The sequence below is a fragment of the Paroedura picta genome, chromosome 6 (genome assembly GCF_049243985.1).
Source record: "Paroedura picta isolate Pp20150507F chromosome 6, Ppicta_v3.0, whole genome shotgun sequence".
In the NCBI taxonomy this organism is placed as follows: domain Eukaryota; kingdom Metazoa; phylum Chordata; class Lepidosauria; order Squamata; family Gekkonidae; genus Paroedura; species Paroedura picta.
Genome location: NC_135374.1, coordinates 43,825,921 through 43,848,662, shown reverse-complemented (window position 1 = coordinate 43,848,662; position 22,742 = coordinate 43,825,921). Strand labels below are relative to the sequence as shown.

The 22,742-nt window shown below is 43.1% G+C and overlaps 2 long non-coding RNA genes across 4 annotated transcripts in view; both read right to left on the bottom strand.

The window, feature by feature from the left end:
• Positions 1-22,742, bottom strand: part of LOC143839812 (uncharacterized) — a 48,482-nt gene that overhangs the window by 14,879 nt on the left and 10,861 nt on the right. For all 3 annotated transcript variants that reach the window (XR_013231873.1, XR_013231872.1, XR_013231871.1), the window contains one exon: positions 10,883-10,984. This is a non-coding gene — a long non-coding RNA (uncharacterized LOC143839812). The remainder of the gene's footprint in view (positions 1-10,882; positions 10,985-22,742) is intronic.
• On the bottom strand, positions 19,997-20,452 carry LOC143840671 (uncharacterized). The gene is made up of 3 exons (XR_013232300.1): positions 20,362-20,452; positions 20,207-20,275; positions 19,997-20,075 (listed from the first exon to the last, which is right to left on the bottom strand). It is a non-coding gene; the product is annotated as an uncharacterized LOC143840671 (long non-coding RNA).

Sequence of the window (22,742 nt, the reverse complement as noted above, 5' to 3'; positions counted from 1 at the left end):
AAGGGAGATAGGACAGTATAGTTTGCCTGCATACTCTCTACTCTCTCTTTTTCTCTGGTCACAAGAGAGAGTTCAGGAGCAACTTTTCTTATCAGAAAGTAATCCCTTTTGGGATAATTAAGCTCTGAACAGCTTAAGATGGAAAATCAGGCCTGTTCTCCTGCAACATTTTTTATGATTTATCATGAGACTTGCACCACGTCATACTCTCTCTTCTTTCTTGTTCTTATCATTGTTCACTGAATGCCACCCTCAAGAGGATGATTCTTGGTGAATGTAAGATTCCCCCTCTTTTTCTTGATGCCCCATGTGAAAAAAGGCTAGCCTTCCACTCAGTAAATGCATTTAGACTCATAATATTAAATGTTCCTTCTAAAACATATGGAATTTATGGTAATCACTATTAGATATGTCTGAGCCATACTAAAATCCACTAGTCTCACTTCCATTTGAAATGAATCACAGGATAATGGTCCTGGATTAATCTGATCCGTACCATATACCTCCAACATAATCTTTCAGGTTATCATCCAGCTATCAGATGCAAAATTAATTCTGTTTTCACCTCTCCAATAGAATATGATATAAATATTTTTCTGAAAAATTCTGTGTTTTTATGTGCCATGTTTTAGAGAATTCTTACATATCTTAGATTGCCCCAACTGTAGAAGAGCTGACACCCATAACAATAATAACTATCAATGCAACATGCCTCCTGGTCATATATTGTATCAAAGCTAATCAACAAAACATTGTTCATTTGGGGGGAAAGTTAAAATATTTCTTGGTGCATAACAAGATGAAATCTGACGGGGTGTCCTACTGAAGGACTGGCTCTCCTTAACGCCCTTATTCTTTCCTCATTATGCTATTATGTCCCATGATAGCAACATTAATTTGACACAGCTGAATTATGCTACCTATGTTCCTTGTACAACACACTCAGAGCCTGAGGCTGGCTTTCCTACTTTGGGTATTGGGGCCAAAAAGACTATTCATAAATCCAGTGCTGTACAAGGAGCAATTAAGCTACAGGTTGTCTAGCTGTGAGCAGTTTAGCAGATGTGCCTAATAAATTATTTGATTGTATTTATTTCCTATCTGTTTGGATTTAGATGCTAGCATGCATCAAACCTCTGATTCATTCCTTTCTTTCTTTCTTTCTTTCTTTCTTTCTTTCTTTCTTTCTTTCTTTCTTTCTTTCTTTCTTTCTTTCTTTCTTTCTTTCTTTCTTTCTTTCTTTCTTTCTTTCTTTCTTTCTTTCTTTCCCATGTTCCTGATGTACTTCTTGGTAATACCTTCTGTAATTTGAAAATGCTTCAACCTTCATAATAACTCCGTGAAAAATATCCTTTTTTAAGATTTAGAGAAAGAGGAAGGTTGGATTCACTCATCCAGGGTCACACATCATTTGAGTAGGGCAAGGAATTTGGAAGAGAAAAAAGAGTTTCTATTCACAGCTTCATTCTCTCAACCCACTCTACATCCTTTGGCTATGATTGAAAAACTGCACAAGTAATTTCCCCCCCCTATATATAGTTTTCCTACTGTGTTGAGCTAGAATGCAGCAGAAAATACAAGTGATTCAGACCAAGGGTCAGATCGCCACTCAGCTATGTCACTCACTAGTTGACCTTGGGCCAGTTATTGTCACTCAATTTAGCCTACCTCACAAGTTTGTTATTAACATAACATGGAGGAGGGTGAACAGCACTGTGTATCCCACCCTGAGGCCCATGGAGGTAGAAGGACAGAAAAATGTAATAGAAACCTCTCATGCAACAGCAGGAGATTGTTAAAATGTGTTTCTTTATTATGTGTATTATTACAGCTTGTCTATCCTTTACAATGAGTAGACTGAGCACTTAAAATATATGCTCCCTCAATGTATAGATTTTCAACATATAGATGTAGTTATATCATTGCTCATGTGCCAACACAACTACAGGGTTTGATGGCAGTAAGAGTGATGGTTTGAGTCTTTTGGGGGGTGGGGGAAGATGCCAACGTGTACTCAGACTCATATTATTCAATGGCTCTTTCTTATTTACAACCATAGAGAAGAGCTTCACCTCTCCCAAGAAATCTATCACTTCAACCTATTGTTTCAAGGCAGTACAGGGCCAATAATTTCAGGGGCCCCCACTTAAACTATAGAGAGTGATTTCTTTAAGCAGCAAGGCTACTCAGCATCCCCGATGCTTGAACTTGCCTGGATATCCAGCTTTGGGCACGCCCTCACCTTTCTGCCTCTATAACCCCTATGGCTCAGAGTCTCTTCCTTATAGGATGGCACCTTATTAATGACCGCAGCAGCCAGCCTCACTCTAGCCTTGTGGTTGTGGGGCATGCTCTCCACACTAAGACCTATTTGTTCCTACAGCTCTCCCAATTTTGCAGTCTGGGTTCCAGAAAGGGTGGCCTCTCACCTGATGGCTCAAGCCCTTTCCTAGCTGTGCCAGGGGCATCAGGTTTTATGTTCTGAAGGAGAAGATCATCACTGTATGCCAGGGGTAATCAAACTGCGGCCCTCCAGATGTCCATGGACTACAATTCCCATGAGCCCCTGCCAGCAATGGGAATTGCAGTCCATGGACATCTGGAGGGCCACAGTTTGACTACCCCTGCTGTATGCTTTAGCTTTAGAAAGTACTTTCTAAATCAAAATGAAACAAATGTTCAGGGAATTTGAAATGCTAAACATTTTCAGAATCTGATTTTTTTAAAACCCCAAATGTCCATAAAATATATTGTATGAAAAATATTTCAGCAGAACATTATACATATATAGAGTGGGTTCCTTCCTAAGGAGCTGCAAAATGTGAATTTCAGTTGGTCATAAGATAAGCAATTAATGTATGCATACATTGCAAACATCTATGTTATTAGAAGTTTATTAAGACTATATAGAAAGAGTACATCATAGTATATCACCAGAAATATTTAATATGAAATCCATAGGCATAATTAAAGGAAATACTGAAAAGCACCAATGATTTCAACAGGAAAAATGGCAGGAAAAATGGGGGGAGTGGGGAATCCATGCTTATGATCATTTAATAAAAAGTGTAACATCTGAATCCTAGAAGCATGACATCCTTTTATTTAGCATGCAATTTATTTTCAAATAACAGTTAATAATTAGTAGACTTAATAGTTTCCAGCTGTTGTACTATTTCCAGATGGATATGCATTCTTGTATTTCAATGGCTTTCACTCAACATACAAACCCTTTCTAAGCTATAAGAATTCAGGTTTGTTCGGTGCCACCTTTCCTGCCAACTGGGTTTGTGTGTGTGCACATGCATGCATATGTAGGGCAGCATAGTACCAATTTATAGCATAGCTGGCAGTCCTCAAACAAGAGTGTGAATCATGTGACAAGACAGCTGAAGAGGGGAGGGTATCCTCTGCTTCAGTGCTGTTGCTCCAGCCATGGGATAACTGCTGTATAAAGAATATTTTGCCAATGTTGTTCTTACTCTGCATCAATAGCATCCATTATAGCAGCAGAGATTTATTCATGCTCTTTCTTTATGACAATGTTGCTCAGAAGGGGTAACAAGAGAAGCTGGCCATTTGTGCAAGAAAATACAGAAGGATGAGTCCTTTACCATTTTAAACTAGGACCATTGCTACATTAGGAGACATACTTCCTAATGGACGGATGGCCAGACTCCCCCCACCCCCAGATACATTTGCCAGTTGTTTGGAAGCAGTAGCTTGGGTGGCTCAGAAAGAGTCGCCTGAAACTCAACTCCTCCAAGACGGAGGTCCTGTAGCTGGGTAGAAGGGGGCAGGACCAGGAAGCATACCTCCCATACCTGTATGGGGTGCAATTAACATTGGCCCAGGTTGCCAAGAATTTGGGCATGACCTTTGATACCACCCTTTCCATGGAGGCTCAAGGTCACGAAAGTAGCCTGAATGGCATTTTTTTCATCTGTGCCAAGCTACTTAGCTACAGTGATCCATGCAACAGTCACTTCCAGATTAGACTTCTGTAACTCACTCTATGTGGGCTTGCCCTTGGCTTTGATCCAGAAATTACAGCTGGCACAAAGTGGCTGCAAGGGTATTCACTGGGACATCTTGGAGGGCTGGTACTCCATAATCTGCACTGGTTACCAGTCTGTTTCCGGATCAAGTTTAAAGTATTGATTTTAATCTTTAAAGTTATACGTGTCCTGGGTCCTATCTACCTGCGGGACCACATATCTGTTTATGCCCCCGCAGAGTGTTACGCTCTGTGGGTATGACTGTCCCAGGTCCCTGGGACGTTTACATGGCCTCGACCTAGGCCTGGGCTTTTTTGGCCTTGGCCCCAACCTGGTGGAATGAGCTCCCAGAAGAGCTAAGGGCCTGTCAGAGTTGTCAGCTTTCCACAGGGCCTGCAAGAAGAAGCCCTTCCGCCAGGCATATGGTTAAGGCCAGGACAGTGTCCCTGTTGTTACCATCTGAAATCTCCATCAGAGACCAACAGAGATCAGCTAGGATCCTTGCTCCCAGTTTCTTGACCTACTTGCTGAACAGAGGGAGAAAGTTGATGTTTTATGGTCTGCCATCTTGTTTTAACGTTGATGTTATATTGTGATATTTTAAGGGTATTGTTGGGGATTTTATTGTGTTTTATCAACTTTTATAAGCCACTACGAGGCATTCATGAGTGGCGGTATATAAACATAATTACAAATAAATAAATAAATAAATAAATAAATAAATAAATAAATAAATAAATATACCTTGTTTTAGCCTCACTTTGGATTTCTTTTGAATGCTGTGAGTCAACTCTAGCCTTTCCACATTTGGCCTTAGTCTTCTTATTTCCTATTCATGATATGCTTTCCGTACTGAGTCCAATGGAGGCAGCCTCTCATCATACTTTGCTCCCTTCTCCTTTTTAAAAATGTGGTGTTTTTTGTTTTTGCAAAATAAATTAGACTCTGCTTGAAAATATGAATTTGGGTTTTCTGGGATTTCCTTTGCTGCGGGGCAATTGAAGGGATAAAAATGTCTTTAAAAATGCAAATCCAAATGATATCACTAGTGTGGAAACAATCCCAGTTAGATGTGGAAGACAGGAGACTGTTGACAAAGTAATTAATACACTAATGGTGCACAACCTGATTAAAGAGTTGGTAAGAGTAGTTTATTTAGGAACTAATAGACTTGAGAGGAAAGAGGAGAGATATAGTTCCCTAACTACATAATCTCTAGCTGAGACAGAGAAAGAGAGACTCTGAGTATAGCACTTCTGAGAAGAAGAGGGAAATTGCTATAAGAGCAGAAACCTGGAGACAGACAAGGAATGACATTTAACAGGAGAGAGAAGGTTCTGTCGTTGCTATCCTAACTAATTGTTATCTTGCTCACCCTTCAAGGTCTTTGTCTCGTCATCTTTGTACACCAGATATTGCCATTTCCAACACAGATAAGGTTGCTTAAAGTAAGAAGGAAAGTCAGTGAGGAACATGGAAGCTGTATTTCTTCAAGGCACATTCTTAAAACGGACAGTAATTTCATAGAAGAGAGAGAGAGAGAGAGAGTTAATCTTCAAAGACTAATACTGGCATTCTTCTATAGCAGCACTTTCCTCGTTCTTCCTTCAGCAGAAATATCAAATGCTGCTGCTTTACTGAATTTTATACCTGCATCACTAAGGATAAAATGCTGTTTTTAAAGCAGTGGCAGGACTTGAAGAATAACAGTCCTGTCCTTCCTGACCGGAATGACCTAAAACAGGGGTGGCCAAACTCTGGCTCCATGGATTACAATTATCATGAGCCCCTGCCGGCATGGTGCTGACAGCATGGATATTCGACCATCCCCAGCATATGTATTGTAGTAACACTGTACCAAAATTGTACTGTTAGGCTGCATGGGAAAGTTATCTCAAGGATCTTGTTCTGCAGCCACAACCAGTCATGGAAATGCAGATCAGACCTTTTCCTGAGAAGAGCAGGACCAGCAGTATTGAAAGAATTCTCCATACGCTCTCCTGCTACCCAGAGATTCACAGAAACAAACTCTTGTCCAAAGCAACAGACAGATAACAAGCAAGTAGCACAATCCCATACTGATACCCCAGATTGGGCTAGAAAACAAAAATTGATACACACACATAGAGACAGGTTGATTACATCACCAAGCTCTCCGTTGCTGCCAATGAGATGGACTGCTCAGGCAGAACTACCCCTTTTGTTCATTTTGGAGTCTCTTATTCCCAGTTCAATACAATGGTTTATGGCACCACAGTGTATCAGAATGAACATACATGATTACATGTTATGTATAAGTTGCAAGAGCCCCTAATGTGATAAGAGAGGATGGATGGATCAAGCTCCATCTGGAGTTCATATTCTATATGTTCTCATTGGATGTGTCTTTAGGGCCCTTGTTTTTTCTAATAAACAACTGACCTTCTGGACCAATAAACTGGTCCACCCTGCTGTCTGCAGCTGGTGTAAGAGATACACTTGTTTCTCAGAAAGACAGCACAACTTTTGCTTCTTAGAAAGACAGAGGCATAGAAGATTCTAAAATGGCTATGTTTTGGACAACAAAACAAGGCTCAGAAAATACAGGGTTGGTTTTTGTTTATGACAATAACACAGGATAAATGGCATGTCATTAACATAAGAGATAAAATGAGAATGAACATGAGAATCAACCATAATAGATCTAGCAATCACTGTTTCAAACCCACCACTGGTTTCAGATTGTAGCTAGTTTAGCAAATTATAATGGCACTGATTAGGCAATTATCAACAAGATAACTATTGTGTTAAATATCCTACTCAGCAGAAATGTGTACGGCATGCTCTACTCACTCACTGTTCTAATACCACCCTAAAAACATTATGACCAATCAATAGTAATTAGATCTCATCAAAGCAGTGTGCATAGCATCTTCGAATAGAGAAACGGAATGATCTGCCATTGTGGAGCCCTCCCTAAACCAATTGGCTTAACACAGCCCTAAAGTTGGTTCAACACTCTCTTCCACATTAAGTGAACATAGTTTCTGTGAAGCTAGTAGAATACTTACTAGTTTCTGTATGTTGTAGATAGTACTATTTCTGCTAAGAGCAGTGTAATTGCCAAAGCAAATTGTGGATTCAGATGGGGACTGTCTTATAACAATCCTTTTTTTAAATGTTATCTTCATTTTGGTGGTGAAAGCTGCTTTTGTCATTTCCATTTTGGTGCTCAAATTTGCATGCTTTTATGTTTTGCACTAGAGCAAATAAGTGAACAGCTGTCCTGGCCAGCACAGAACAACAGGCAGGCAGCCAGCAGAGAAAGCAGAACCCCACTTGAATCAGTCATGCTAGGCACTGGAGCTGAACAGACATCACAGGAGGTCCACTTGGATGAAGCCTCACCTTGTCCAGTGCTTAGCATTTTGATCATTAATCATGGACACCCAGTGATGGCCACTAGCAGATTCCATCATCATTAGCCCTGCATTATCCAAATAGGCTCCATTCCCCTAAATGGATAAGCCTCCGGTTTCCTTTACACCTCTGGCCTGTCAAATGCTCTTCTTTATTCCAGGTGAACCTGTGTCTGAACAGCTCACCCCTTCACTTTATTTGGAATTCCCAGGACCCTGGACACCACCACCTCCATTCCTGGTTCTACCAGAATATTTGCTGGCCTTAATTCTGCTTCTCCCCTCTTTCCAAGGTGAAAAGAAAACATTTTTTCCTTTGGGGTTTTTTATTACTTACTTATTGTTGGCATATGCAAGATCTGCAGTGTACATAACTGAGCAGAATATAAAGAGTGTCTGCAGGGAACATTGCAGGAAATGTATATTTAGCATAGATAGGATAAGAACTGGTGATTTTCAAATTATCTCTTCCCGTGTCCTGAATATGCAAGATCAGCAGTATGCATAATTGAGCAGAAGATAAAGGGGCACTGGACGAGATGTATATTTAGCATAGATAGGATAAGAACTTCCTGATGATTTTCAAATTATCTCCACTGTCCTGACTGGCTCAGAAAGAGAGTTCCTGATTTTTGAGCATACTTCCTCCCTGCTTGCCTCAAGAACAGCAGTTGAAAAACAGAAGAACTGAAGACAACATTTAGTTAGACTTTAGGTCTCTCTTTCTCTCCCTTTCTATACGTAGTTCATTCTCTTCTTAATTAAAGCTATTTTATTTTTTAAACAGTCTGGTGCTTTGTTTTCTCTGTCTGAGAGCCAGCTTGGTGTAGTGGTTAGGAATGTGGACCTCTAATCTGGGTGAGCCAGGTTTGATTCTGTACTCTCCCACATGGAACCAGATGGGAGGCCTTGGGCTCACCACGGCACTAATAAGGCTGTTCCGACCGAGCAGTAATATCAGGGTTCCCTCAGCCTCACCTACCTCACAGGATGTCTGTTGTGGGGAGGGAAAAAGGAAGGTAATTGTAAGCCACTTTGAAACTCCTTCTGATAGATAAAAACAGCATATAAGAACCCAGGCCCATTCCACACAGATTCATTGTAGCAGGATTGTGACAAATTGTAATCGCTACTAAAATGCAGTTATGCACAATGTCGTACACACTCCTGAAACAGTCCCGTTAGAAGCGCTTCATTGTAGCGCTTCCAGGGAAATCCCAAAAAGTGGATTCACCCTCTGGAAAGCACTACACTCTTGCAACCAATCTGCAACACTAGCGAAAAAGCTCTGTGTGTTACCATTGTTGCGGTTTCAACAAAGTCCCTCCCCCTGGCTCTCTCCTCTGATCTTCCGGCGAAGCGATTGCTATTTGTTTTTCCCGGAGCGAGCAGAGAGCAACGAACCGGCGAGCCTTCATTCACCCAGCAAGGCTTCCCCAGCTGCAGTCCCTCCACAGAGCTGTTTTAAGTCACCAAGCACCACACAGCCCCGTTTGCTGGTTCTCTTTATTTTTGGCCAAAGATTGCGCCCGTGCACGGAGGGGGGGATTTTTTTCCACTCGGGGGGAGCGTGGCAATGATGAAATGGCAGCTCACACCAGTGGGAAATGATTGAAACGCAACTGGATTCCACTATAAAAGCAGGTATGCATAACGACGAATTCCACTATTTTAAATTGCGTTTTTTTTTTTCCGTGATCAATTTGCCACATTGATCCTGGTGCGGAATGGGCTCAATTCTTCTTCTTCTTCTCCTCCTCCTATTCAAACTCTGATAACGTCTGTAACTGTGGAAAGAATCCTTCCCCGAACTCAACTTTTGGTTAGTTTCAAACTACACTGTTGCAGTCTGCCATTCAGTCAGTTCAGACTCTTGGCGATCCCATGGCTCAGCCATGATCTACATATGTTTGTGCAATTGTGGCACATGAAACATGGCCCTTCTCTCTCTGATCCATACTTTTGATTTGCTTGCTGCCCAGATACATGGTCTCTAATAGGTACTAGAGCCCTAGTTGGTCTTTCAGGATTGGTCGTTATAAACTTCTTTTACTTTCTCTTTGTCCTCTTGCTTGTTTGAGTGGCATTACTTGCTCAGAATTGGGAGTTTGAAGTACCTGGCAAGTATTGAATATAGGGCATTGGTATTATTTATCAAGCCACCTTGAGCCAAAAGGTAAGGTGGAATATATATGTTGAAATAAAGTATTTGACTACTGAAGACCTGCAAGAAGCAGAATTAGTGGGAGCTCATATCCATCACAAGATCAGTAGAAAGAGCTGGGCTTCTTATAGTGGAAGAAAGGTTATTTCTTTAAACCAGGCTATTTTGTGGTAGCTTTAGCTAGAAAGTGTATAGGATACATGTTACTATTTGTGGTTGAAATGCAAGATAGATTGGTTTGAAAGTATGAATGCTAGATGCATTATTCATAATCATGTTATGTTTTCCTCTGGCTTTTGCATTTGTTTAAAACCCTAAACAACTTATCTTTCCAGAGAAAACTGAAGAATAAGGACTAGAGGATAAGGAATGAGCTAAGTTGCAGTCCAATACTTGATAGGCGAGATAGGAAAACTAAATAGGAAAACTAAATCTTGTTTCTTAGTTAAATGAACTGAACTTCTTGAGCAGTTTGTTTAGAACCATAAAACCACATATGAACCGATGAAGCTGCCTTGTATTATGTCAGATTATTAGTCCATTTATCTTAGTAAATGGATAGTAGCTCTTACAGATCTCAGACAGCTAAATTCTTTCCCTACATCTTTTACAAAAGATTTTTAAAGTAAATTCCTTCCATGTGTTCTACTAGGGTTCCTCCCAGTTCAAACACAATAACTCAAGCAGAACTACTTCAGAAATGCAGAATAGTTATATTTGATCAGGTTCATCCTGCATTCTGCTTGCTAGCTGTGATCAAGGAGCTAATCATTTGCTGAGCTGCCTAGATGCACTTTAATGAATTGAGTGGTATCCATTTGTGCAACAAGACGGCCTTCTTGCAACTGTCACCCCCCTGTACCTGGCTGCTGCCACCACCTTCAGTTCTTAAAAGGCACATAGTTGAATTGGGTATTCGATTTTTTACCTTTTTAGATTTTTGAACTGAAATTTACTACTTAAATGTCAGTATGTCTTTGGTCTATCTGTCCAACAGACATAGCCAGTTTTGGGTTCTGGTGCAAGACACAGACATGAAATGTATTTCATTTTGGTAATTTAAAGTCTGCATCCAAACTGCTGCAAAAAGAAGGAATGAACTCCAAGCAATTATGTACTTGACAAAAAGGTCACTTTAATAAGCCAACCATGACCCAGTGGGATAAATGCTTCTTCAACAACTGAAATATTTAGTGATATTTGTTATTTGTTACTTATTGCTAACCCACAGCCCAGCTCTGTGGCACAAGCAGCTACTGAACAGTTGTAAAACCACTTGGCATGGTGCACAAGGTTAATTTCGTGAAAATATACATACTCACAAGCACTTTGAAGCCATCTGATTAGGAGTTCACATATAATCGAAGCAGTTCCATCAGGCTGAGTTCCTAGTTGTTCCGTTTGTGTTGAAATTCTCAATAGGCCTATTGTGGAGTTGACAGCAAAGGGCAAAATTAAGCATATATAGATAAAACATATGGCGGTGTTAAAAACACTTAAATAGTAGTGAAATAAACAGGGTATATATTCCAGTCTTGTGAATGTTTGCTACTATATCCCACTGAATTCAGTGGCCCTTACTCCCAAGGGTGTCTAGGATTTTAGACTTATAATTGATATCAAGGGAGCATCATGGAATTGAACTTGCATCTTTCACTGATGTATATGAATAGTGTACTTATAATTTTACTTATTGTATCTAGTTCTTTTCAGTGTCACTGATCTGTATGTCTGATGGAACACAGTGCTTACATGTTTAATTTTGACTAATAAAGTAGAGAAAGGACATTAAAACAAAAAAGCATATTATCACTGTATATCATACGTAGCAAAAATACTGTAAGCCTAGTTTTAATTCAGTTTTGAAATCCAGTTTAGAAAAAAGGGAACTCAAAGCTGAGAACAAAGGAAAGGTAGAATTAAATTAAAATGATAGTAGTTTCATGGTAGTAAAAAAAACCCAAACGGTGCTCAAGGGCCTACTGAGCAGCAGTCAGGCAAAGCTTGAACAATAGATTTGCCATAAACGGGTTGTTTCTGCCCACATGGGTTTGCTGTGATGAAAAGGCAAGACAAGGAAAGAGGAAAAACTATTTTTATCATACTTTAGGGCCCAAGAAAACACAAAATATGACCTAAATTCGGGCTGTACATGCCACAGATGGATTGTCTTAATGACTTCAGTGGCTTTACATCCATTTTGTAGTGAAGACATGAAACATATTTTTGTCAAATTGGCTTTACAGGCTACTTTTTTGTATAGTTAATAGGACATGAAACTGACAAGGACCCATTAACTTCTGAAAACAGAAGCAAATAAGGATCAGAAACAATTATTTAGCTATTGTGTGTCAGTAATCTTAGTACATATTATCTATATGTAGTATTGTTTTCATATTCAAACAATTAGGACCATAATGGTCATTTATGAAGGTTGCAGTCCTATTACATGCAAGTAAGTCCCACATTATTTAGTTCAGCTTTTACTTTCAAGTAAATATGACTCGGTTACCCCAGCTATATAACTACAACATAATCACACTTGCATGAAAGTAAAATGTTGGGTTTAGGATTCAGTTGTTATGATATGCTTTTTAAATAAATTCCATTCCTCAATAATGTATATGGAAGTCCACATTTTTAAACAGTAACAGGAAGTTGAATGAATTTTAAATGATTTGGTTATCAAGGACATTGATCATTTTCTGAGCTTAAACAGTAATTATGTTAATGAGGGGCAGATCAAGTTTAAAAGTTTTAGCATTAATCGCATTACTTCATTTAATCAAAATAATCATTCACTCAAAGTGCAAGAATAAGATGAAGATTAATACGTTTATGTGAACATGTGTATTTCATAAAAACACTACACATACACGAACACAATATATGTCTCCAGTATGAGCAATAAATGCAGTATGTTAGAAAGGAATTTGCTATACCATGAAGATCAAATGAAGATTTTTTTTCTTTTTTTCCCTTTTGCCAGAACACTATGAAGGCAATATTCATTCAAATAGCATCAGCTACAAAATGTAACACCCTCTAACTATCAAGGGTAATAACTTTTGCATATTATTTCTGGGAATTCTTTCAATACCCAAACCATTTTTAGTTTGCAAGCCTGTATAATTTATTTGACATGGTTGGGAAGAATCTGCTGTACAACCAAAAATTTGTAGTTTTACCCCCCATTATCTCTGCACATAAAAAGTCAAGGAGCTTCAGGCTAGAATTAACACAAGATTGGCTATTATGATTGTAAGAGCATTTAGCAGCAATCCCTGTTGACTCTGCAGTTTGTAATAATAAATACCCTCATCTAATCTCTCTCTCTCTCTCTCTCTCTCATATTTTTTTTAAATACTATGCCTTAAGGAAATCTTGAAGCGCATGATAAAATACTAAAAGCATTCAGTTTCTGAGGTGATACTCTCTGGTATCTGTTCTACCTGGGGCAAAGTCATCGAAAGATATAGAGTTTGCAAGTTAAATGGCTTCAAAAATCTGAAGTGTACCTTTATGCCCTTAAGAAATTCATTTAGCCATTTTACCTGGCTGATCAAGCTACACTTTGGCTGGAAGTCTCAAACAACCTTTCCATGGCTGGCCCCATTTATTTCAATAATTTGCAATTGCTCAGTATGCTGAGAATCAGGGAAATCTTACTTCAAAAATGTGCTTTTTAGGGTCAAAGAAACTTGCATTCTAAAGGTTACAGACAGTACACTTTTCATAGTTCACTGTTTTCCTTTTCCATTAATATTAAAGTTCATTAAAAGTTCAGGTGCTCAATGGACCAATATGCTTTCTAAAATACATAAAAAGAATCAGTTTATCCCTCATTCCACTCATCTTTCTCATGATGTATGAATTCTTGCACAAAATCAGAAAAGTGTATGACTGATACACTTTTCTCCCCTCCCCCCAAAATAAAGCATGGTCCTTACAGAGCACCAAAGACTACAATAGCCTTCTAGCTTTTTCTTGCAGTTCATTTATAAGCAATATTATAATAAATTATTTATCTTTCTATGTTTTCTTTTTTGACACACAAAATATTCTAGGAAGACCAGCAGAAAGCAATTTCTCTGTCTTCTATGCTTGTTAAAGAAGAGAAGCATGACTAAATTGTAAAGAAAGACATCTATCACATCTCTGCAGGAATTGTACCAAATTCAATTGTGTTTTTTCTTTTATATGTGGGGTTGGTTTCAACTTAACCACAGTATATAAGATTGTACAGGAGGGTCATGTATTCATTAAATAAACAAGATGGCAAAGAACATTTCTAGCAGTTGTTAAAGCCAAGACGACCTTATGACCAAGGAAATATTTCTTTAAATTATCTGGTGTATGTAAACTGAGTATTCTGTTAGCTGCATGCAAAAAATTTAAAAGTCGCAAGCCGTTCTAAATATGCTTTTTATAATTTTGTATCTTATGCATTCTAATATGCTTAACAATATGTGAAAATGCTCGGGTTAAGTCTTTTAAATTTGAAAAATGTGGTTGGTAAAAAGCAAGTTTCCTATTACATATCAGTCAGGGGAATAAATTATAGCTATAGTGGAAAATGTTTCACAAAAGCACATGAAAATGGGAAAGTTACATATGATTTCTCTGAATTCTACTTGCAGCAAGAATATTTTGCTTAACAGAATAGTTACTTCAGTTTATTTCGGCCTACCTACCAAGAGAACTGGCTTATAAGCCAAAATAGTGGACATGGGGCAGTTGTCCTTTTCTGTACTGTTAAATCTCTCTGTAGCCTTTGATACAGTTAACCACCCAACTCCCATTAATTGGTTATAATATGGATTTGCTGGTTTATGACTATTCTTTCTAATCAGACACCAGGGTTGCCCCTGACATTGAGGAAAACACCTTCCACACTGTCAAACTCTGAGGGTGATATATTTGAGGTTCTGCATTTGCTCCCAAAGCGTTGGTAGGGAGACTCTGGGAAGTCATCTGATCATAGTTCTAATGATGATATCATTCAGGTGGAAAGAATGGGATCGATGCCACAGACCTACAGACTCTCTTCAGGATCAAAAGCTACTGGCAGGTCTCAGGATTGACAATTTCTGTTTCTGGACATCAAGGCTCGTAAAGCCAATGGAGATGAAGCCATTGATAAAGCATCAGTGACTAGTTCTGAAGTCACATAACTGCCCTCTCCTAATGATGGGGGTGGGGGTGTTGGTACCATCACTGATGGATAATCTTAGACTTTACTTGGATCAAATAATCTGAATGGCTAAGGCACTGAAGTTGGGCTACCTCTACACAAATGTGAAATCAGATAATCCTCTAATGCAGGGGTAGTCAACCTGTGGTCCTCCAGATGTTTATGGACTACAATTCCCATGAGCCCCTGCCAGCATTTGCTGGCAGGGGCTCATGGGAATTGTAGTCCATAAACATCTGGAGAACCACAGGTTGACTACCCCTGCTCTAACCCCTGCTCTTATATTCTCCAGACTCAGGGCCTCTGGCCCTTTCATTCATAAAAGGGGTCAGTGAAGTGGCATTTAAAGTGTAGGCAACTCCTGCCTCCATTCCTGCTTCAGCTAGAAAGCTGGAGAATCTTTATAAGTTTAAGGTTGGATATAATAACTTGTTCTGATATCCTAAGGTTAATTCAATATTTTTCACAGTATTACCTTTGAAGGGCAAGTTGAACCACCAATCTTCCCCTTTAGCTAAGGATAGGGAAAAAATTGATGTATTTGGCCATAAGGTCTATTTCCCGGGGGTTTTGGCTCTCCATGTGGTCAATTTTGAGGCAGTCATGAGCTACTATTAGATGTCCCTCTGGAATAAAATGTTGTCATTTACTGTTTCCTTACCAGAGGACAAACAACTTCTGGCAAAAGCCATAGTGGCAGAGGGACAAAAGCTGGGGGACCCAGTTAAAATGGTCAGCCCATGGAGGCTTCTGAGAGATCTGCAGGGATCAGCTGCTTTTTGGGGTCTCTCTCCTTCAACTAGCCCTTCCTACACAGCCCAGGTGGGTTGGGGAGGTCAGGTGTAAGGCTGACAAAGATCCATGTCTCCTTCACCATCCGAGCCTCCAGCCAGCTCCAGCAGAGTGGGGGAGAAAGACAAGTCAGCTTCATGCTGGAATCATAGCCTTCTGTTTCACAGGAATGTTCTGCCCTTGGTTGCTATGGGTCACTATCAGTGGAACAGTCCTAAAGAGGAAGTCAGTAAGCACTATCCTTCTGGGTCACTGCTTTAAATTGAAGTCAAAACTGTGGACATAAAACCTGCTTTACTTTCTCAGCTTCGGGTATATCCATTGTATTCAACTGGAGTTTTTAACTGAGGGCCATTTCGCACGGCTTCAAAATAGCACAATGGTTGCTAATTGAAAACGCTACTAATTTGGCATAACGCACGACGTCGTAGACAATCTGCAACACTCCTGAAACGGACCCGCAAAAAGCGCTTCGTTGTAGCGCTTTTAGGGGAATCCAGAAAAGTGGATTCACCCTCCGGATAGCGATACACTCCTGCAACCAATCTGCAACAATAGCGCTAAAGACCTGTGCGTTACCATTGTTGCGGGTTCTTCAAAGTCCCTCCTCCTGAGCCTTTCCTCCAAACTTCCGGCGAACTGTTCGCCATTTTTTTTTTCTCGGACTGAGCACAGATCAACGAGGCAACGAGACAGCGACTGGCTTTCTAGCACGATCACTTTCGGAAATTCTGCCCGGACACCACAAGAGTATTTCAAAAGCACAGTAGCACACACCGTCACGTTCCCAAAATTTGCCCAAAGCTTAAAACCCCGTCTACCTTCGGCCAGTACTAGCGGAGTCAACGTACAGGGAGCATTTTAAAAAACTTTCCTCTGAGCGTGCCAACGAACGTTCGCCGCTCGCAGTCTCCTGTTTAGATTAGAGGGGTTCAATAGATATGATTCGAGGTGATACCATGAGGGGCGGTTTATGTGTAGTGGGTCTTTGTGTGGTTCCGGGTACGTGGTTGTGCCTGGGTGCGGACAACCCCTTCCATCGGCGGCTAGACCTCCGGCAAGCGGAGTCGCCGTCCACCGTTCATTTTTAAAAACTTTCCTCTGAGCGTGCCAACGAACGTTCGCCGCTCGCAGTCTCCTGTTTAGCTTAGAGGGGTTCAATAAAAATGATTCGAGGTGATATCATGAGGGGTGGTTTATGTGTAGTGGGTCTTTGTGTGGTTCCGGGTGCGTGGTTGTGCCTGGGTGCGGACAACCCCTTCCATCGGCGGCTAGACCTCCGGCAAGCGGAGTCGCCGTCCACCGTTCATTTTTAAAAACTTTCCTCTGAGCGTGCCAACGAACGTTCGCCAGTAACATGTCATTGATTTATGCTTTGGCTGGTGAATATTATTGGGGAACTGTCGAGTACCGCTGCGCTTGCTCTCGGTTGAACACCGGCATGCGTTTTTGTAATGGCGGACATTTCAGTAAAATGGCTCCCGCTGCATGTACAAACTGCTCTTCTCGCGTGTAAACGAATCAGCGCATGCGAGAAGTCAAACAACAAGAGCGCCAATCTGGCCATTAGGGGCAGATCCTGTTCCCGCGCGAGGAGTTTTGAACGTGACATGTGACCTCATGTGGCCAATGTGCGTGTCCCCTACTGCCCACCACCAATCAGGAGCCGGCTAGTCCCTTTGTCTTTGTGTGCGGGAAGGTATATGATCCGTTGCACCCTGCACCTCGCACCTCCATTTTGCTTAGCTACTCACGAAGGCAGCATGGAATCTTCTTCACAGTCGTCGTCCGTCCAGGCAACCGGCAGGGGGCCAACATGGAGGGACGCAGAGATCAGGGACCTGATCGCGATTTTTTCAGAAGAGAAAATCCAGGACGCCTTCCAGTCCTCACACAGGAATCGGGAGGTGTTTGAGCAAGTGGCCATTAAGATGCGTGCCCTGGGCCACAACAGGACCGGCCTTGAATGCCGGTCAAAAACAAAAACCATGCGGGCCGTGAACCACAATAAGGGTTCCGGCAACGCTAAAGTGACCTGCCCGTACTTCGAGGAGCAGCGGCCACTGTACGGCGACGTGGACGGAGCCGGCAGGCCGAAGCGCGTCGGGAGGAGCCTGAAGGTGGTTCGTAAGCCGGCTGCCCCGGTGGAGGAACCACCCGCTGAGGAGGATCCCGGAGAGGGCACCTCGTCCACCGTCCGGCCTCCACCCCCGGTCCAGCAATGCGGCGCGGACATGGTGACGCTGGACCTACTCGCCATCGTTCCTGGGGAGCCAGAAGAAATTCCGCAGCAGACGCCCCTTGCCTCCGGTAAGCACTTTTATTTTAATTTTATATTTAATTTTGAACAAATGTGTGTTCTGACGTTTGGGAATCGTTTTCTCGTGTGTTCGTTGCAACACATAAGATGGTAGGATGTTTGTGGACTGCTTGCTGTGGTGGCTTTTTAAAACGGTTATGTTTAACCAACAACCCCAAAAGTTTTGCAGCATGCCTCAGCCATAGGCCTTCTGCAGTGCTTTAGCCACTACTTTGGGAGCATGCTGTGTGGTTCAGGTTGTATGCTTGCTCCTTTTTCACTATTGTATGCCTTGTGTTCGTTGCAACGCATAATATGCTAGCCTGTTTGTGGACTGCTTGCTATGGTGGCTTTTTAAAACGGTAATGTTTAACCAACAACCGAAAAAGTTTTGCAGCATGCCTCAGCCATAGGCCTTCTGCAGTGCTTTAGCCACTACTTTGGGAGCTTGCTGTGTGGTTCAGGTTGTATGCTTGCTCCTTTTTCACTATTTTCTGCTCTTGTCCACAGAGACACAGATGCCAGGGACGGGGCCCCTCGAGTCTCCAGCAGCGGTGGACGAGGATAGTGATTCTGGGGCATCAACAAACATTGGTAAGTGTCAGTTACAATAAGGGGGGGCGTTTTAACTGCTTTGTGCTTTTCTGTTTGTGCAGGGCAGCAGCACTGCTAAGAGACAGAAGCGAGTCCCTCTACGTTGCTGGTTTAGGCTTTGAAGCTTGCTTTGCCACCCTTCGGTCCTAGATCTGTTTTTTTTCTTCTTCGCAGATTTCATACCCGGGACACAGGAGGAGGAGGAGCGTGGGGTGGCTGGACCTCCTGCCCAGCGCAGGCGGATACAGATTCAAGATGGTGAGCGTGCATGAACTGTTCCTTTTGAGCCATAGATGAAGGACAATGTCGCAAGCCACTAACCATGTGCTCCCTTTTCATTGTTGTGAGTCTTGCTGTGAAAGTAGGAAAAGGAAAAAGCCCACCATGGGCAAACAAACACTAACCATGTGCTCCCCGGGCATTGTTTAGAGTCTTGGTTTAACAATATGGAAACAAAAAAGCCCACCATGTGCACCATGTGCACCAGGGTGGGTTTTGACTGTCTAGATGGTACTAACAGTTCTGTTTCTCATTTTTTGCCAACAGAGGTTCTTTCAGATGAGGATGAACCAGCCCTGGGTCCAGCCGGCTCACCACCTAGAGGTGCTCTCCAAGCAGAGGAGAGGCTTGCGAGGGAACGCGGCAGGCTGAGGCGCGTCTCCATCTTGACAAGCGTTGGAGAGAGGATCCTTGAGCACTGCCAGGAGGAGTCAAGGCGTGCTGCGGCCGCCGACCAAGCAATGCTTGCCCTCATGGCCCAGGAGGGGAAAAAATTGCGGGCAATCCTTAGGGAGTCAAACCAATCCCTACGCGAAAGCGTGGAGGAGGTGCGACTGATAAGGAGACTGATGGAGAGGGCGGTCGTGGTAATGGAGACGGCCAACCCTCCACAGATCACCGTAAACGTCCCCCCCCACCCACACCTACACCACCACCTCCAGCACCCACCCCACCGACCCCGTCTCAGAATGCCTCCACCCAAACTAGAAGGAGGACTGTTCTCGGGAAGAGAATAATAAAACCCGCGGACAAGTTCTCCCCCTCCTAGTTTGGGCCAGGTTGTCTATTTAACTTTATCTGTGTTTGCTGTTGTTTGTTAAATAAAGTTTATATTTTTGACTCTGTCTCTGTGTACCCTACTGTAGAATCAGGAAGGCTGAAAGCGGCCTCTCTAGTGATTGTGTCTATTCTGGTACTGTTGTGTGGGTTGGAGGTTGGAGGGGTGTCAGTTAAAGGCGTTTTAGGAGTGTGGGGTGAAAGGTGTGCGAGTGTAAGGAGTCACACTGGAGTCTTTTTCAGAAAATTTGCAATAACATTTTATTTTCAAAAACAGTTCAACAGGGGAAAAAAATTAGGGAATGTAACTTGGACCCCCCCCCCCACCCTCCAGGAAAGCCAACTTTTTTTTTAACAAATGTATATATTTAACAGGGCTAAAAAATTAGGGAATGTAACTTGGACCCCCCCACCACCCCCCACCCCAAAACACACACAGAAAACAATACTCAGGTCCCACTGCTCCCCTCACCAGCCCCTTCCCCTCCGGCCTCCGCCATCTCCCTCACTCTTCTGCACAACCGTCCCATTGTTCCCCTGACTTTACGGCGGAACAAGTCTTCGTCCTCCTTCTTCTTAACTGTGTGGGGAGGGAGAACAAGTACACATTAGTGCCACACATATTTTCCAATCTGGAGTTTACATGGATACACTTTTCAGTGGCCTTAGCCACAGTGTGAGGAGAGTTGGGCAGTGGGGAACATAACCTACGTTCTTCCGCCTCCCTCTGCTGCCTCTGCCTCTCCATCTCCCCTTTTAGGTCAGCCACTTCTGCCTGCCCTGCAAATGGGTTCAAAACAAATGGTAAGCCATATATGTAGGCTACAGTCACACAACCCACACCCAAGCACAGGTGCAGTACTCACAGTCCCTTCTCTGCTGCTCGACTAGCCCCTCCAAGGATGTCACCCTGGCCTCCATGGCACGCATCCTGGCCTCCATTGTTTCTGCTATAGAAATCAAATAAAGAATTCAATCAAACTTCAAATGGAAGCATCACGGCAGGCTCCCTTATGGCTCCATGGGGGTACACACACATGGGTCTCCCTCAAAGAAATAAAACTCTCACCTGCAGCCTGTCCTGAGGTGGAAGGTCCCTCCTCCTCCCCTTCCTCACGCTCAGGTAATTTGGCCACGGCAAGTTTAGATGGTGATTGTGTAGCTGGGCGAAGAAAAAGAGAATTCATAACTAAAAGCACACAAACCAAAGATAAAACACAGCTGATGGCCACACCACAATCAGAGCCAAAGCGCATTACCAAAGTGGTTCGACAGTACTGGCGGGCTAAGTCAGAGGGAGTTGACAGCATCTTAACACTTTCTGGAATATCATGTAGACAGTAGGGGAAAGTGGCATCTAGACATTCCATGCATGCTTAAGGGTAAAACATAACGAGGGCAGCACTCACCCATATGCCTCCTCATCTCCAGGGGGGGCTTCCCAGCCTTCTCCCATATCTTGACCATCAGGTCGTGGAAGACCGTTCTCCCACTTGGCTGCGGGACCCCCCCCCCACTGTTCTAGACTATTTAGGAAGTCCAGCTTCACCCTCTTAAATTTCGTCCGGACCTGCTCCCAGGTCCGGACGTAGCCCCTCTCCCTCAGCTTGGATGCCAACACCAGGTAAGCACCCTTGGTGTGGCAGTGGGTGCTGGCCATAAGGCGGCCAACGCTTTTGGACTGGAGAACCAGCTCCAGAAGTGCCTCAGCCTCGGCGCGCTGCCAGAAGGAGCCCTTCCGTGGCTTCGGCATCTTCGGAATGACGGTTAGGCAACGAACATGCGTTGCTCCGATCGACCACCCCAATTTTAAATGTATCAAAGCCGCCGACCAATAAAATTATTCCTTGGAACATCAGTGGTTTTATCCTCCAGTTTGACAGGGGTTGCCAATACTTCCTGGCTACCCGCCTCCCCAACCTTTCCCTGTTCTGCGCTTCCGTACTGTGTTTGTCAACTTCAGCGTGGAGTTAGCATGAAGGGTGCTTTTGTCAAAGTGCTTTTGGACCAGAGATTCCCCGTTTTTTGGCAGGCTAAATAGACAAACCTCACAAGACAAGGTTAAACAAAGAACAGAAACCTTTATTTTACAACTGAGCAGAAAAAACAATCAAACGCCTCCTATTTCTGTAGAGGTGGGTGGCTATAGCGTCCCGAACCTTGCACCCCTCCGCATAGATCCTTTTTTTCCTTGCTTCAGGGATGTCTTGTGTGTCCTCAAGGACTACAGGATCAGGTTCATCCACAGGGAAGGGGATGTTATGTCCCTTGTCCTCGCAGATGTTGTGCAAAATGACACATGCGATGATCAGCGGAGTCACATTGTCTATATGCACATGGAGTCGTGACATCAAGCAACGGAACCGGGACTTCAAACGTCCAAAGGCACGCTCCACTACATTCCTTGCCCGGGAGTGACTGAGGTTGTAGTGGCTCTGCACGTCTGTCCTTGGCCGCTTATAGGGAGTCATGAGCCAGCGGCGTAATGGGTAGGCTCCGTCCCCGAGCACCAACGCCGGCACACGCATGCCCTCAATGGTGGCGGTGGGGTTTCCTGGAACAAAGACCCCTTCGTCCATGGCTTTCCTGAGGTTAGATTCCCTGAAAACAAGGGCATCATGCCTCCTGCCACTCCACCCCACCTCGGCATCTATAAACCGTCCGGAGAAGTCCACAGTTCCTTGCAGGAGAACAGAACAAAAGTCCTTCCTGTTCCCGTACTCCTTTATGCTTCCCCCGGGTGTACGGATAGGGATGTGGCTTCCATCGACGGCTGCGAAACAATGCGGAAATCCTAGCCTGGCAAACCCGTCCATACTCTGAAATAAGGGGAAAAAACCATGGCATGTTAGCGTGGGGTGCATCGCGTATTCGTTGCTCACCTGTCAAACAAGAAAAAAAAATTTAAAGGGAAAAGGGCATAGAATGACACTCACCGCTCCAAGGCGGTCTCCGAGGCACACCACTTTGCTGAACAATTCCGCCTCCATGGCTAGGCAGAACTCCCTAAGGATATCGCCAACCGTTGTGACTCCGAGTCCGAATTGCTGGGCTACTGTCCGGAAGTACTGAGCGGTGGCCAAGTACCACAATGCGGCTGCCACCCTTTTTTCCACTGGCACGGGGCGCCGCATGCCAGTGACTTGCCTTTCCATGCGGCCACGTAGAGCCTCCACGAGTTCAAAAAATGTTCCCCTAGACATTCTAAAGTTGGCAATCCAGTGGTCATCATTCCAGCGAGACCACA